Below are 12,246 nucleotides of genomic sequence, written 5' to 3' on the forward strand. Positions count from 1 at the left end.
CTGTGACAGCAGCTCACATACAAAAAAAAAGAGGAAGATTGGCACAGATGTGAGCTTGGGGTGAATCTTCCTCAGAAAAAAAAAAAAGTGGAGTCTATTTTACACCCTTTGAATCTGAGCCTGGGCATGTGTCTTGCTTTGGCCAAAGGGACATTAGAAAATAAATAGCTATTGAGAAGTGCTTGTACATTAGGCCTTGTCCCTTCTTAGGGCCCCTGCCACTGTGTCTATGAGCCCCAACCAGGCTGGAGATGGGTGGCCTGGTTATCTCCATTGGCCCAGCTGACACCCTCTTTTCTGTATCCTCTAAAAGATGAATCTCCCCAAAACACAGTTTTTCTCCCCTGCTGAAAGCACTGCAATGCACTTATTCCCATTAACTGTAGAAGAAAATCAAACTCTTTAACTTGGTCTTCAAGACCTCAACTTCTGGGCCCCACGCTGCCCTTCCAGCCATCCTCCCCACTTCTTTCCTAAAGAGCCCTTTCCTGGAGCCTGGCTTCCTCCTCTCTCCACCCCCACTGTCTGCCTGGTGCCCAGGCCCTTTCCACGTTCTTACCCATTCCATGTTCCCTTTCATCCTGTTTGGATTCAGTGTTACCACCCCTCAGTGTTCACACCGACACCTGCCCTCTCCTCAGAGTCTCCTGACAATCCCGGTCTCTTCATTCACTCATTCACTCAAAAACACAGACACACAGGGAGAGGAAACTGCCTCAGTCCTGCTCTCATAGAGCTTACAGTCCAGGGAGAAACAGAAAACCCACAACGTTATGTTCTCAGCCCTTCCTTTGACACTTAGCACATGTGTCCTTATATTTTAAGTCAAATTTTGTGTGTAGGTGTCTATCCACAGCCAGAATATAAGCTCTTTAAGGTCTGGAGTATCTTTTCCTGCATCTTGCAAACCCCTGCGTGCCTCCTGCAGTACCTGTTAGAATACCGTGCACAGGGGCGACACCTAACACATTTTTATTGATCTGGAGATCAACTGCCCTGAGAAATTTCCCGAAGCTCTTCAAACTTCAGTAAGTCTTCAAATTTCTGTACCAATGTAGCTGGTTGTATGGACATTGCCAACATTTCTGCCATTACCCATGTGTCCACAACTGAGAATACTGTGTGTTACTGTGTACTCCACTATTACGTCATGTCCTTGAAACTTTCAGAATTCAGGATAAGTACCCCCACTTCACAAGGCCTTGCTTTGATTCTCTTGGTCACAATAAGATCAAAGTTTTGAGACAAAAGGAAACAGGGACCTTTTTTTACCCCTCTTTATGCTCTATACAAAACCAAGCCAAGTGATACTCGGGTGTAACCTGCATTCCTTCCAGCCTCTGCCAAAGGGGTTTTTTTCCCTTTTCCAAACACTCGCAGCAGGAGATATGAACAAGCGAAAGTCTGGAAACAACCCAGCTGTCCATCCACAGTGGAATGGGTAAATAAACTGTGACATGTTCCTGCAGTGGAACATTATCCTGGAGGGAAAAAATCGGTGAACTACAGCTGCGAGGAACAATAGGGATGAACCTCCGAGACAGTGTTGACAACAGAAAGTCAGAGAAGCACGCACACAGTATGATTCCTTTCACATAAAGTTCAAAACCATGCAAAAGAAAACAAGGTATTATTTAGGGATACAAACGTGAGTAGAATTATGAAGAAGAGCAGAGGCATGATAAACCTCTAAGAAGGGAGAGCAGAGAAGAGATTGGTGAGAGGCATTCAGGGGACTGCAAAGAGAATGATAATGCTCATTTCTTAAACCTGGGCGAGTGTAGTTCACAACTCCTTGTATGATTCTTATGCATTCTCTTTCTATATATGCATTATATATAGATATAGATTAAATGAATCATGTCTTAATAAAGGAATTGTTTTAACAAACACCACTGTCTGGTAGCCTAAACTGTGGGTCTCTACCTCAACTTGACCCCTTGCTAAAGGGAGCATCTTACAGTAGAATAAGCACTAAGCAAGGATTCTGGAAACCAGGTGCCAGTTCTGCCATGAACGGGCTGTGTGACCTTCTGGGCCTCAGTTAAATTAACGATGCCTCAGTTGCCTATCAGCACTAAAATTCTGCTGACGGTCTTAAAAATTAGTTTGGAAACTTTCCACGCAAACCCATGTTTCTGTTGGAGTTTTAATGGGTTAGGAGGAAGAAGAAGATGGGCATCAGATGCTTCACTCCACACCCGAGGGCCGTCCTGAATTCCACACTGCCCCTGGCATCCGACAGCCAACCCACCAGCAAAATTGCTGACCCTCCCACCAAAACATGTCTTGAATCCAACCGCTTCTCACACCTCCCCGGCTGTCTCCTGGTCCAGGCCGCCTCATCTCTCAAGTGGCCCCTGAGCTGTGTCCCTGCTTCTGCTCTTCCCAGTCTCTCATCAGTTGCCCCCAGCAATGCATTCCAAGTGAGAAGTGTGTAATCAGATTCACCCCTCCCCCAGAGATCCCCATCACACTTAACAAACCCTAACCCCCCATGAGACCTGCAGGGACTCCAGGACCTGCCCCTGCCCACCTCTCCAGCCTCCTCTCCCCCACTCCTCTCCCCTCGCCCCGCCTCAGGGCCTTTGAACTTGCTGTCCTTTCTGCCCAAAATGCTCTTCCCTGTCACAACTGCCCCCTTCTCCTCACCAGGCAGCATAAATGTTACCACCTTAGTGAGGCCGTCACAGACACTGTAGCTACAGCAGCCACCCACACCCAACCCAGTTATGCTCACTTGCTCCACCTTATATAACCTTCCTCAAAACAGGACCATCGACATGATTTATGTGTGGGTTTGTTTTCTGTCTGTCTAGTCTAGACATGGCACAGACTTTGACTTGTTTACTATTTTCCAACACCACGCACAGTGCCCAGCACACATTAGGAGCTCAGTGAGCCATTGTTGGATAAATAACTAAATACGCGAATGGGAGAAAGATGGGGTAGTGGGGCACAAGCTTTTGTAGAAGAACCATCACATTCCAGGCATCTCACATTCGTTTTGTAGTTTAACTATAACAATAACCCTGCAAAGCAGGTATCATCAGCTCCATTTTACCTTTGAAGACACCCACACAGGGGCTCCCGGGGCTCAAGGCTTGGAGAGGGTGAGCAACCTGACCTAGTTTCCGTGGTCCACATTGGCACCTCCGCCCGTCTGGTTCATTCGCTCCTGCTTTTTTCACAGTCCCTTGGCTGCCCGCCAGGCACTCAGACCAAAACCTTGCATCCTCACGGGTGACACATCACAGAACTCCTGGGCTCCTCTTTGGTGATTCTGCCCTAGCCACTCCCTGCCCACCCCCTGGACTCTTCTGCACTCACTGGTGTGCCTGAGGAGGTGCTTGCGTTCGGTCTGTGCTTAAGTACACCCGTAGGTCCAAACCCTGCTCTGCCCCCGGCTCCAGGAGTAGTGGCTGGTCAGGCCACCAGGGCAGGAGTGCCGCTCCTCATTTGATGGCCCCGCCTGGGGAGCTGGACTCGTCCCAGCGGGAGCATTTACACCATGGGAATCAGCAAATGCTACACTTTGTCCTCCTCCTTGGAGAGCCCGCTATTGAAAAGTTACAGCACACCATGGGAGTCAGCTAAAGGGAAGATTTTCCAAATTGTGGGCCAAAGGCAAACAAGCAGATGATAAAAGATGGCCATCTTTTCGTGAAAACAGAGGAAACTGAACAAGACCTCCACCTGATAGCTGGTCATCCCAGGTGTCTGGAGAGCTGGACCAAGGGGGCTGCTGAAGGGAAAACAGGATTTTTCTTAAGAAAACAGTTCTAAATGCATGAAAGTACATGTGAGTTGAGGAACGCCCATTACTTCATGCTAATCAGAAGTCTCACCAGCAGTTTGTACATTTGTTGATTTTCTACAGGGGTGAAATAAATTCATTGTTCCTTATTACAGAGGGGGCAGCGTGTGTGGATCCAGGGGCAGGGAGGGGAGAGAGGTGGTGGGGTGGGTGTACTAGTTTCCTGGGGCGGCCATAACAACGTACCCCGGACTGAACAGTTTAAACAACAAAAACTTATCTCACGGGTCCAGGGTCTGGAAGTCTGGGACCAAGGTGGGGGCGGGGATGGTTCCTCTTGAGGCCTCTCTCCTGGGCATGTATGTCTGTGTCCTAATCTCTTATATGGACACCAGTCACATTGGATTAGGGCCAGCCCATGTGACCTCATTTTACCCTGTCTCTTTAAAGGCCCCATCAGCAATACAGTCACGTCTGAGGTCCTGGGGGTCAGGACATCAGCATGTGAATTTCGGGCGACACAGCTCAGCTCACAACAGGGAGCACGTGAAGGTTCCCTTCTGTTGGCCAGTCTTTTCTCAGGGACATAAGGAGCAACGTCAGCCACCAGAGGGAAGGATGCAGAGCAGTGTTTGAGGTCCCGGGAGAGAAAAGGTGTGGCGTGGTCACCTACGGGAGCAGGCAAGAGTGGACAAGGGAAACGCACTGTGGTCTCCGGGCAGCACTAGGCTCCCAGTTTGCACATCAGTCTCGGCGGCAGGACAGGCGCCCAGCCCTGCCTCTACCCACCACCTCTGCTGTGCCGCCCGCGGGCCTGGCTCAGCAGCGTTGCAATGAGTGCTTGCCTGGCCTCTTGTTAACAGCATTAGAGGAACTGATCCTTTGACAATTAGGCAGCATAGAGGTTAAGAACACAGTCTCAGAAATCAGAGTACTGGGTTTGAATGCCAGCTTCACCACGCCTCAGCTGCACGACCTTGGGCAAGTCACTTATCTGCTCTGTGCCTCTGTTTTCTCATCTGTAAAATGGAAATGATGGAGATGCTTACCTGACACGGTTATTGTAATTAACCGGCATATCCATAAGGTGCAAAAACGCTGTAAAAGTTAGCTATCGTCATCATCATCATCTGAAAAACCAGGATCTAAGCATGGATTGTGCTGACGTTTACACATTGGGTTATGTATCTATGAAACATTCACAAGTTTCTAAGGAATTCAGGGCAAACTTGTAACTTTTACACTGGGGATTAAAGACTAAACAAACGCTTAAAATGGAAGAGAGGAGCTTCAATTTGCCAAGAAATTGTGTGGCCGTTTTATCTGTGAGAGTTGAGACTCATGAGAACTAATCAGAGGAAATGAAGGGATGTGGCCCTGGAATTAGCAGGAGGGAATTACAGAGAATCGTGGAGAATTTAAATCCGTAGATGGAAATAGCCTGCCCCCCCATCCCCCACCTTTGGTGTCAGCTTCTCATTTTAACAAGATTTTTTCTTAGGTAAATCCTGTAAATTTCACACATCCCTGATTAACTGAAGTGTAAATAAACAGATGATCAAGACTCTGCTGGCAGAAGAAAGAAAGAGAAGAGGCAGGACTCTTCTGAGTGTAGTTGAAATTTGGCCTCATTTGTCTACGTACAGTAAGGTGCCTACCCCTTCGCACAGCAACGTGCCAGACGGCCCCAGGAAAGCGGGACCCCCCTGCATTCCAAGAGAAGAGACCTGTTCAGACATCTTTAAAGATTTTCACCCTTGGCAGTGGAGACATCCAAACCTCATCTCTGGGATTCAGACTCAGCTCTTGAGGAAATGATCCTTCTCCCAGAGGTGCACACTGAATGGCAGGAAGTGAAGCTGCGGCAGAAAGAACAGCCTGGGCCAAGGCGGCCGGAGGCCAAGCAGACCGGACAGGCCGAGGCTGCAGGAAAGGAGTTGGAAAGAAGACGGGACGCCTCATCTCACTGCAGAGGTGGTTTTGTTGTGAACACTTAATGGTCTGGATACCTCCCAGGCCCAAGGAGACATCAGCAAGCCAAGGACATGGAGCTCCTGCGGCCGGCCTCATGGGTCTCGTCTGGGCCTGGGTGATAAGCAGGCCGCAGCCCAAGCGCAGAAACTGTGGCTGAGAAAATACTCAGAATGCAGAGCCGGCTCAGAAACTGCTCCAGGAGAGGAGTTAAGAGCTTTGGAAAAATGGATGCTGAACTTACACTTTCTATATTAGCTTTTCAATTATACTTTCCAAGGAGGAAAAAGATGGAAATGGTGAGGAAAGTGTACTTAAGAAGTTAGTTTTTCTCTCCTCACCCTCAGGCCCGTTCTCTGGGTGCACCCAGGAGTTAAGGGTTGCTAGCCATTCCTCTGGAACTTTCTACACACATGCAAGCACTTTTTTATTACACATTGAAATCCATTTTGCCACTTGATATTTTTATTTAACAATAGATCTTGGCTATCGTCCCACAGCATGTGCAGATCTGTTCTGTTCTCTGCATGGCTTGATTAGTAGCACATTGACTGGTACTGATCTCATTTGTTTAACCAGTCTCATGGGGATAGACGTTCAAACTGTTTACGGTTTTGCTTTGCTTTGCATTTCTCCCTGAACGGTGCTGTGCCATCTCTCCTGGCACATATTTCTTTGTGCACTTGCACAAGTCTTGGAGGCAGGCGGCCACCTGGGAGCATCCTCTTGTTTACTCCAGATGAAGCCGAAGCAGCCCAGGTGCTTTTGGAAACAGCTTCACTGTGCCCAGGCCCCATCACAGCAAAGGGGTCCAAGAGGGACCTGGTAGGGGCAGAGCCAGAGCTGCCTGGGAAGGAGGTGGGTCGCATTTTGAGACTTCACCTGCCACCAGGCCTGGTAGGGGAGACAGTACCTGTAGGAACCTCGGGGAATTCACCCAGGAGAGCACAACCCTCATCCAGGCCCCCCCGGGGGCTGCCAGCCCCAGCACCAAGCCCTGGCAGGGGCCCACTGAGAATAAATAAAGTCAGCAACACCTGGGGGGGGGGGCAGGGGGCGCAGTTGGGGCTCCCCACTTTGCTGCTGAGATTTAACCCCTGAGAGCCCAGGCCACGTGCTGAGAAGTGGGCCCAGAAGTGAGCAGGTGGGGATGGGAGGAACAGTGGGCCAGGATGGGCTGAGTCCGTTAGGAGTGCCCCTGACCCCATGCTAGGATTTCCCGGTTACTCTCAAATGTTTATTTTTCCAGATGGACTTTGATGTCATTTGTCCTTACCTCCCAAACCCACAAATCCTCCTGGTATTTGGTCGGAATTGAGTTAGAGAGAATTGACATTTTTACAACGCTTGAGTCTCCCTATCCAAGACAAAGAGTCTCTTTATATGTATTTAAATGAACTGACGTCTTTTATCAGCTCTTGTGTTGCCAGCCACACCAGGGGACAAAAACACCTGAGAGTTGGTCTCAGACCACACCCACGGTGGCAGCCTCGATTTCTCCACGCCCTGCGGGTTCTCTGTCACAACCAGATGCTGCCATGCAAGAACCGGTTCCCAGCTGTTGGCTGTACCCTCACAGGCTCATGCTGGTCCCTCAGCCAAGAGTTACTCAAGGAGCTGGGAAGGATAATCCACGAGGCTTGTAAACCTTGACAGAAACATCCTGGTTGCCTTTATGAGCTCCTGAGCTGTGACAATCCTGAACATCCTGCTGCTAATGTTCCTCTTTTACAGCATTTTTAAACCCATTTTCGAGTGAGTGTCATAAAATCACTCTATCCAGGAAGTCAGCTCAATAGTCTCTACGACATAAACTTTAAAAGCAAGATGTGAAATACTGTCGGATGCCCTGACGCGCTTCCCCACGGTGCTCGTTTGTACATTTATTAGCAAACCATTAGGGTGGAGGGACCCCCTCCCCCCCCCCCGGGGAGCCGACTGAAGACAAGGGCTCTCCAGCTGTAGTGGGAGGCGTGTTAGGTTCTGTGGGAAACTGTGATGCGGAGGACAGAGCAATTGCTCCATCTGTGCGAGGGTGGCCAATTTCGAAAGTGTCTGCCTTCTGGGAAGGTTTCTATGACTGTGAAACAGCAAGACAAGGACACCAGCAGCCCGAGGGCCTGTGTGGCTCGTGCTCCACTGTGGTGGATGGCACAGCAGAAGCTCCTGCCGTCACTGTCTGTCTCTCCGTGTGTCAGTTCTCCAAGGGCAGGGACCACACGCTGTGATTTCTCTATCAGAGACTAACACTTCTCACCTGGTCCTCAGGAAAGGCTTATTGGAGACGACGGCTCGGAGCCTGCAGACGGTAACAGACTCGTACACTGATGCCTCATTTTTCACCTGGTCAAGAAATCGCCAAATGAGGCACATGTCCTCCTAACAATACGTAGAAATTCGACCCAAGACCCACACACACGCGTTTGCTTGGAAAATGCGGCCTGTGGGAAGCACTTTATTAGCCCCGCATTTGTGCATAGGTGAGGTGGCCCGGGCTTGCGGCCTCCAAGATGTCAACAGAGGCTGGGCTCTCCCCGGACCGAGAAGCCGGCGCCTGGGCTCCCGCTCCCCGCCACCGGCCCCTGAGAAGTGGGCTCCGGCCTCCTCCTGCCGAAGGGCAGGCGGGGAGGATGCTGTGGCCCGCCGGCCGGCCAGCGCTAGAGGGCAGCAACGCGACACGAACCGCTCCCGGCGCGACACCCGGCCCCGCGCCGCCTGCAGAGCCGCTCAGGCCCCCGATTGGTTCCCTCCTCCTCCTCCTGGTCTCGAGCTTCTCTCTGGGGTCCCGGGTTCTCAGCCCCGGAGCCCATTTCAAATCAAAGCACAGGCATATTTTGGCCCAAAGGTGATGCTATTTATCCTACTTCTCTCTGCACTTAATTTTTCCTTAATCATAGACTTATTTTGACTTGAGAGGGATCTTAGGGCGATATCTTTTAATGGAATCAACTGAGGATGTTACAAAAAAGGAAACTGAGGCTGAGAGGGGTGAGCGATCAGCACACAATCACTCCACGGAATGGCCTCAGCTGGAGGCCAGGTGGCCTGCTCCTTGCGCCCCCTTTCCGCCCCACAGATTCTCCCAATGGGAGCAAAACATGGTAAACTACCGTCGTTCACTGAAGAATGGCCTTAAAATGCGAATTTATCTAAATTTATTATCACCTCCCAAACTGGATCTAAAAATTGTATCACTAATAATGTTTTACTGTGATGTGGTGTTTGTAGCCAACAAAGCACGTATTATCCATAATTTAAATTCCCAATAACCCAACAGGATAAACTAGGATCATCATCCCTTTTTAGCAGATGAGGAAACTGAAATATAAAAGGGTAAAATAAGCGAGGCTAGCACAGTCAACAAACGGTAGAGGCAATGCCAAACTTCCCGTCTCTGCTCCCAAACCCGCGCTCCCTCTTGTGCTCCACAGTCGTTGCGGCAGAGAGAGCGTCAGAGACACAGACACGGGTGTAGATGTAGACAGAGGTAGACAGAGTTCTAGCTACGGACAGGGACGCAGATAGCATAGATGTGCTTATAGTTTACTGGTGTGGATATGAGCACAGACACGGTGAAAGTTCTGGATGCAGGCGTAAACACACAGTTACAGACAGACAGTGGAGACAGACAGGGACCGAAAGTGCCCCTTGGAGCTGGCCGAATTAAAAATTCTAATACGTGGCTGGAAAGCCCTAGGTCTAGATAGTCCGGCTCCTGGCCATTCCCTTCAGGCCGCAGAAGGTCTCATTTAAGGGCAATGATGCCATAGGGGTTATCTCCAGCAAGCCGGAGAGTTCTGGGATCGCTGGTTCCAGATACTGAGAGGGATGGTAAACTCCCCTTTCTCTTGTTCATCAAAATCAGCCGTTTATATATTTGGAAAATTTTGGAGCTTCCTGGGACGGTCTGGGAATTAATTTATAAATAGTCCTACTTTGTCTTTATATATGTGAGGATAAAAGGTGAAACTCAAAGAAAAAATTAACAGTAAAAATATTTATTATATTTTTTACTATTATAAAATTAAATTATAATTTAAGAGCTCCAATACATTTCTAACGGTGGTAGATTTTAAGGTAATTATGTGTCTGTTCAGTAATATATTTGCTATCAACTTATTGCATAAAAGGATTGCTTGTGAATTTGAGATTATTTTTAGATTTATGGCCCTTTCAAGTGAAAAAGGGGTTTTTCAGAAGTACTTCCGATTTCCAGTGTCTGGAGAAGATTCTACTTGCCATCAATAATGCCACATACAGAAATCCTCCTTCGTATAAATCCAGCCTGACATTCCTATAATGCACAGTGCAAAGACTGCTCTTAGGGCAAGAGATAATATCTGTGTGAATTATATTAGGCCAGAATGTGGAAAAACATTCATCCCACAATTTATGAATTCAGATGCTCCCAGGACATGTTTTGGTATTCTAAAGAGATGCAGGTGTTTTTATATTCATTGGCTGTCTTGATAAATGTTTATTGTGGGCACTGCGAAAACTGCTGACTTGAAAAAATATTTTTTAATCATTTTTTTGGCTTACCTCTAATGTTTATTACTCACATTATCAAAATTGTATTGTATTTATTACTCACATTATCAAAATCCATTACCCAGTCTAAGGTCATTTTTGTTGTTTTGATTTTTCCATTGTAAAGACTTTGTTAATGATGTCAGTTGACCTTGGAGTTTGGCTTTCTCTGTACTCTGCTCCCAGCCTCACCATCAGTGTACCTCTTCACCAATGCCTGGGGTCAGTCTGTCCAGGAAGATTTTGAAAAGGACCTGAGGAGGCAGCAGAGATCCAGTTAAAGATATTATAGTACATAATGTTATGTTGTGTTACTTTAAATTACGTTATGTTACATGACCCTGTGTTACATTGTGTTGTGTTGCATTATGTTGCTTATATTACATTGTCTGAGACCATAGAGCTATAGTTGCAATGCAGAAAAATAATAATTTTGTCGGGAGGATGGAGTAGGTGGGCCAAATGTACACACTCTACCTGTCTACATTCACGGAATAGTTACTATTCTCTTCACTTTCGGTCCTATAACTTTATCATTAAAACATGGGTTTTGATTTGTTCATTTGGTTGTTTTAAAAGTTAAAGGCTGGGGCCAGCCCCGTGGCCTAGTGGTTAAGTTCAGCACGCTCTGCTTCAGCGGCCCATGTTCAGTTCCTGGGTGCAGACCTATACCACTCATCTGCGGTCACGCTGTGGCAGCAACCCACATACAAAATAGAGAAAGATTCGTGCAGATGTTAGCTCGGAGCCAATCTTCCTCAGCAAAAAAAAAAGAAAAGAAAAGAAAAAAAGTTAAAGGCTGAGACCTCAAAACTTACCCAGCCTCCTGCCTTCAGGTAAGTGTGTGTGTGTCTGTGTGTGTCTGTGTGTGTCTGTGTATTCTTGAAGATCTCAGGAAACTGGGATTTTGCAATTTATCTTAGTGACTAGTTCACATGTGTAAGCTCCTGAGTCATCAGCCTTTATTAATACAAACATTGAAGGTGGCACATACTCTGACTTATATTCTCAGGTAGTATATTCAATTCTTTTTACAACGGTGTCTGTCTAGCTTAGTTCCTGGCCTGTGTCTGGAGGTGGAATTTGATCTGTTATTTGAATAACAATTACAAGAAGAAGGGTACAAATAAACTTGTAGCAGTAAAAGAGGAATTATTTTTGAAAGTCAGTGACTTTCTGAGGTTAGGTCATTGAAAAGAAACCACACACTATTCTCTTTCTAAAAGATTTGTGTCAGAAACACTAAAAATCCAAGTGAGAATAAATCAGATTAATTTTCAAAATTAACAGTGATAAGCTCTATTCTGAAACCGTGAACGTTCTCTTCTAATTAAATTCAAATGTGGTTAATTCCTCTTAGGCAAGTTACAATAATAAATAGTCGATTTGTGGGGGTAGGGGGGTGGTAATGAATATCCTTGATCCCTGTAAATAATTAGGTTGGTTGGCTTAAAAAGCATAATGTCTAATGTTGTAAAAATCCCAACCTTCTACTCCTGTCTCATTAGCAAAAATAAATAGGTTTGTGTTGGGCACACAGACTAACACAGGAATTCAGTACTGTTCAAGGACCTCCCGAAGGGGGCGCAAGGCTCTTGTTGGCTGGCGACGCTGTATCAACCTGGTTTTCCAGTTCCCAAAGAGAGGGCAAGAAAAGGTGATTAGATTCGCAGCTGTCTCGGTTACACTACTGGTTGACCAGGTCATGGCCAAGGGGTGGGGACAGGAATCAGCTCTCTGGGGTGCCACAGGGACTTGGCAAAGAGCTTCCTTCTGCTTCCCTGGAGGTGGGCGATGAGGGTCCCGTGAGATGATGGCAGCGGTCAGTGTGAATGTGGCTATGAGCCCAGCAAGGCCCAAACTCACCCCTTTCAGTGCTTCCAAGCAGAAATGGGCATAAACCCCACAGACATACCCACGCCCCGCTCTTTCCTTGTATTCACAGGGTCAAAAGGGACGTTCTTCCACATTAATGATTCAAACAAGAG

Source organism: Equus asinus, chromosome 1 (assembly GCF_041296235.1).
Source record: "Equus asinus isolate D_3611 breed Donkey chromosome 1, EquAss-T2T_v2, whole genome shotgun sequence".
NCBI classification, from domain to species: Eukaryota; Metazoa; Chordata; class Mammalia; order Perissodactyla; family Equidae; genus Equus; species Equus asinus.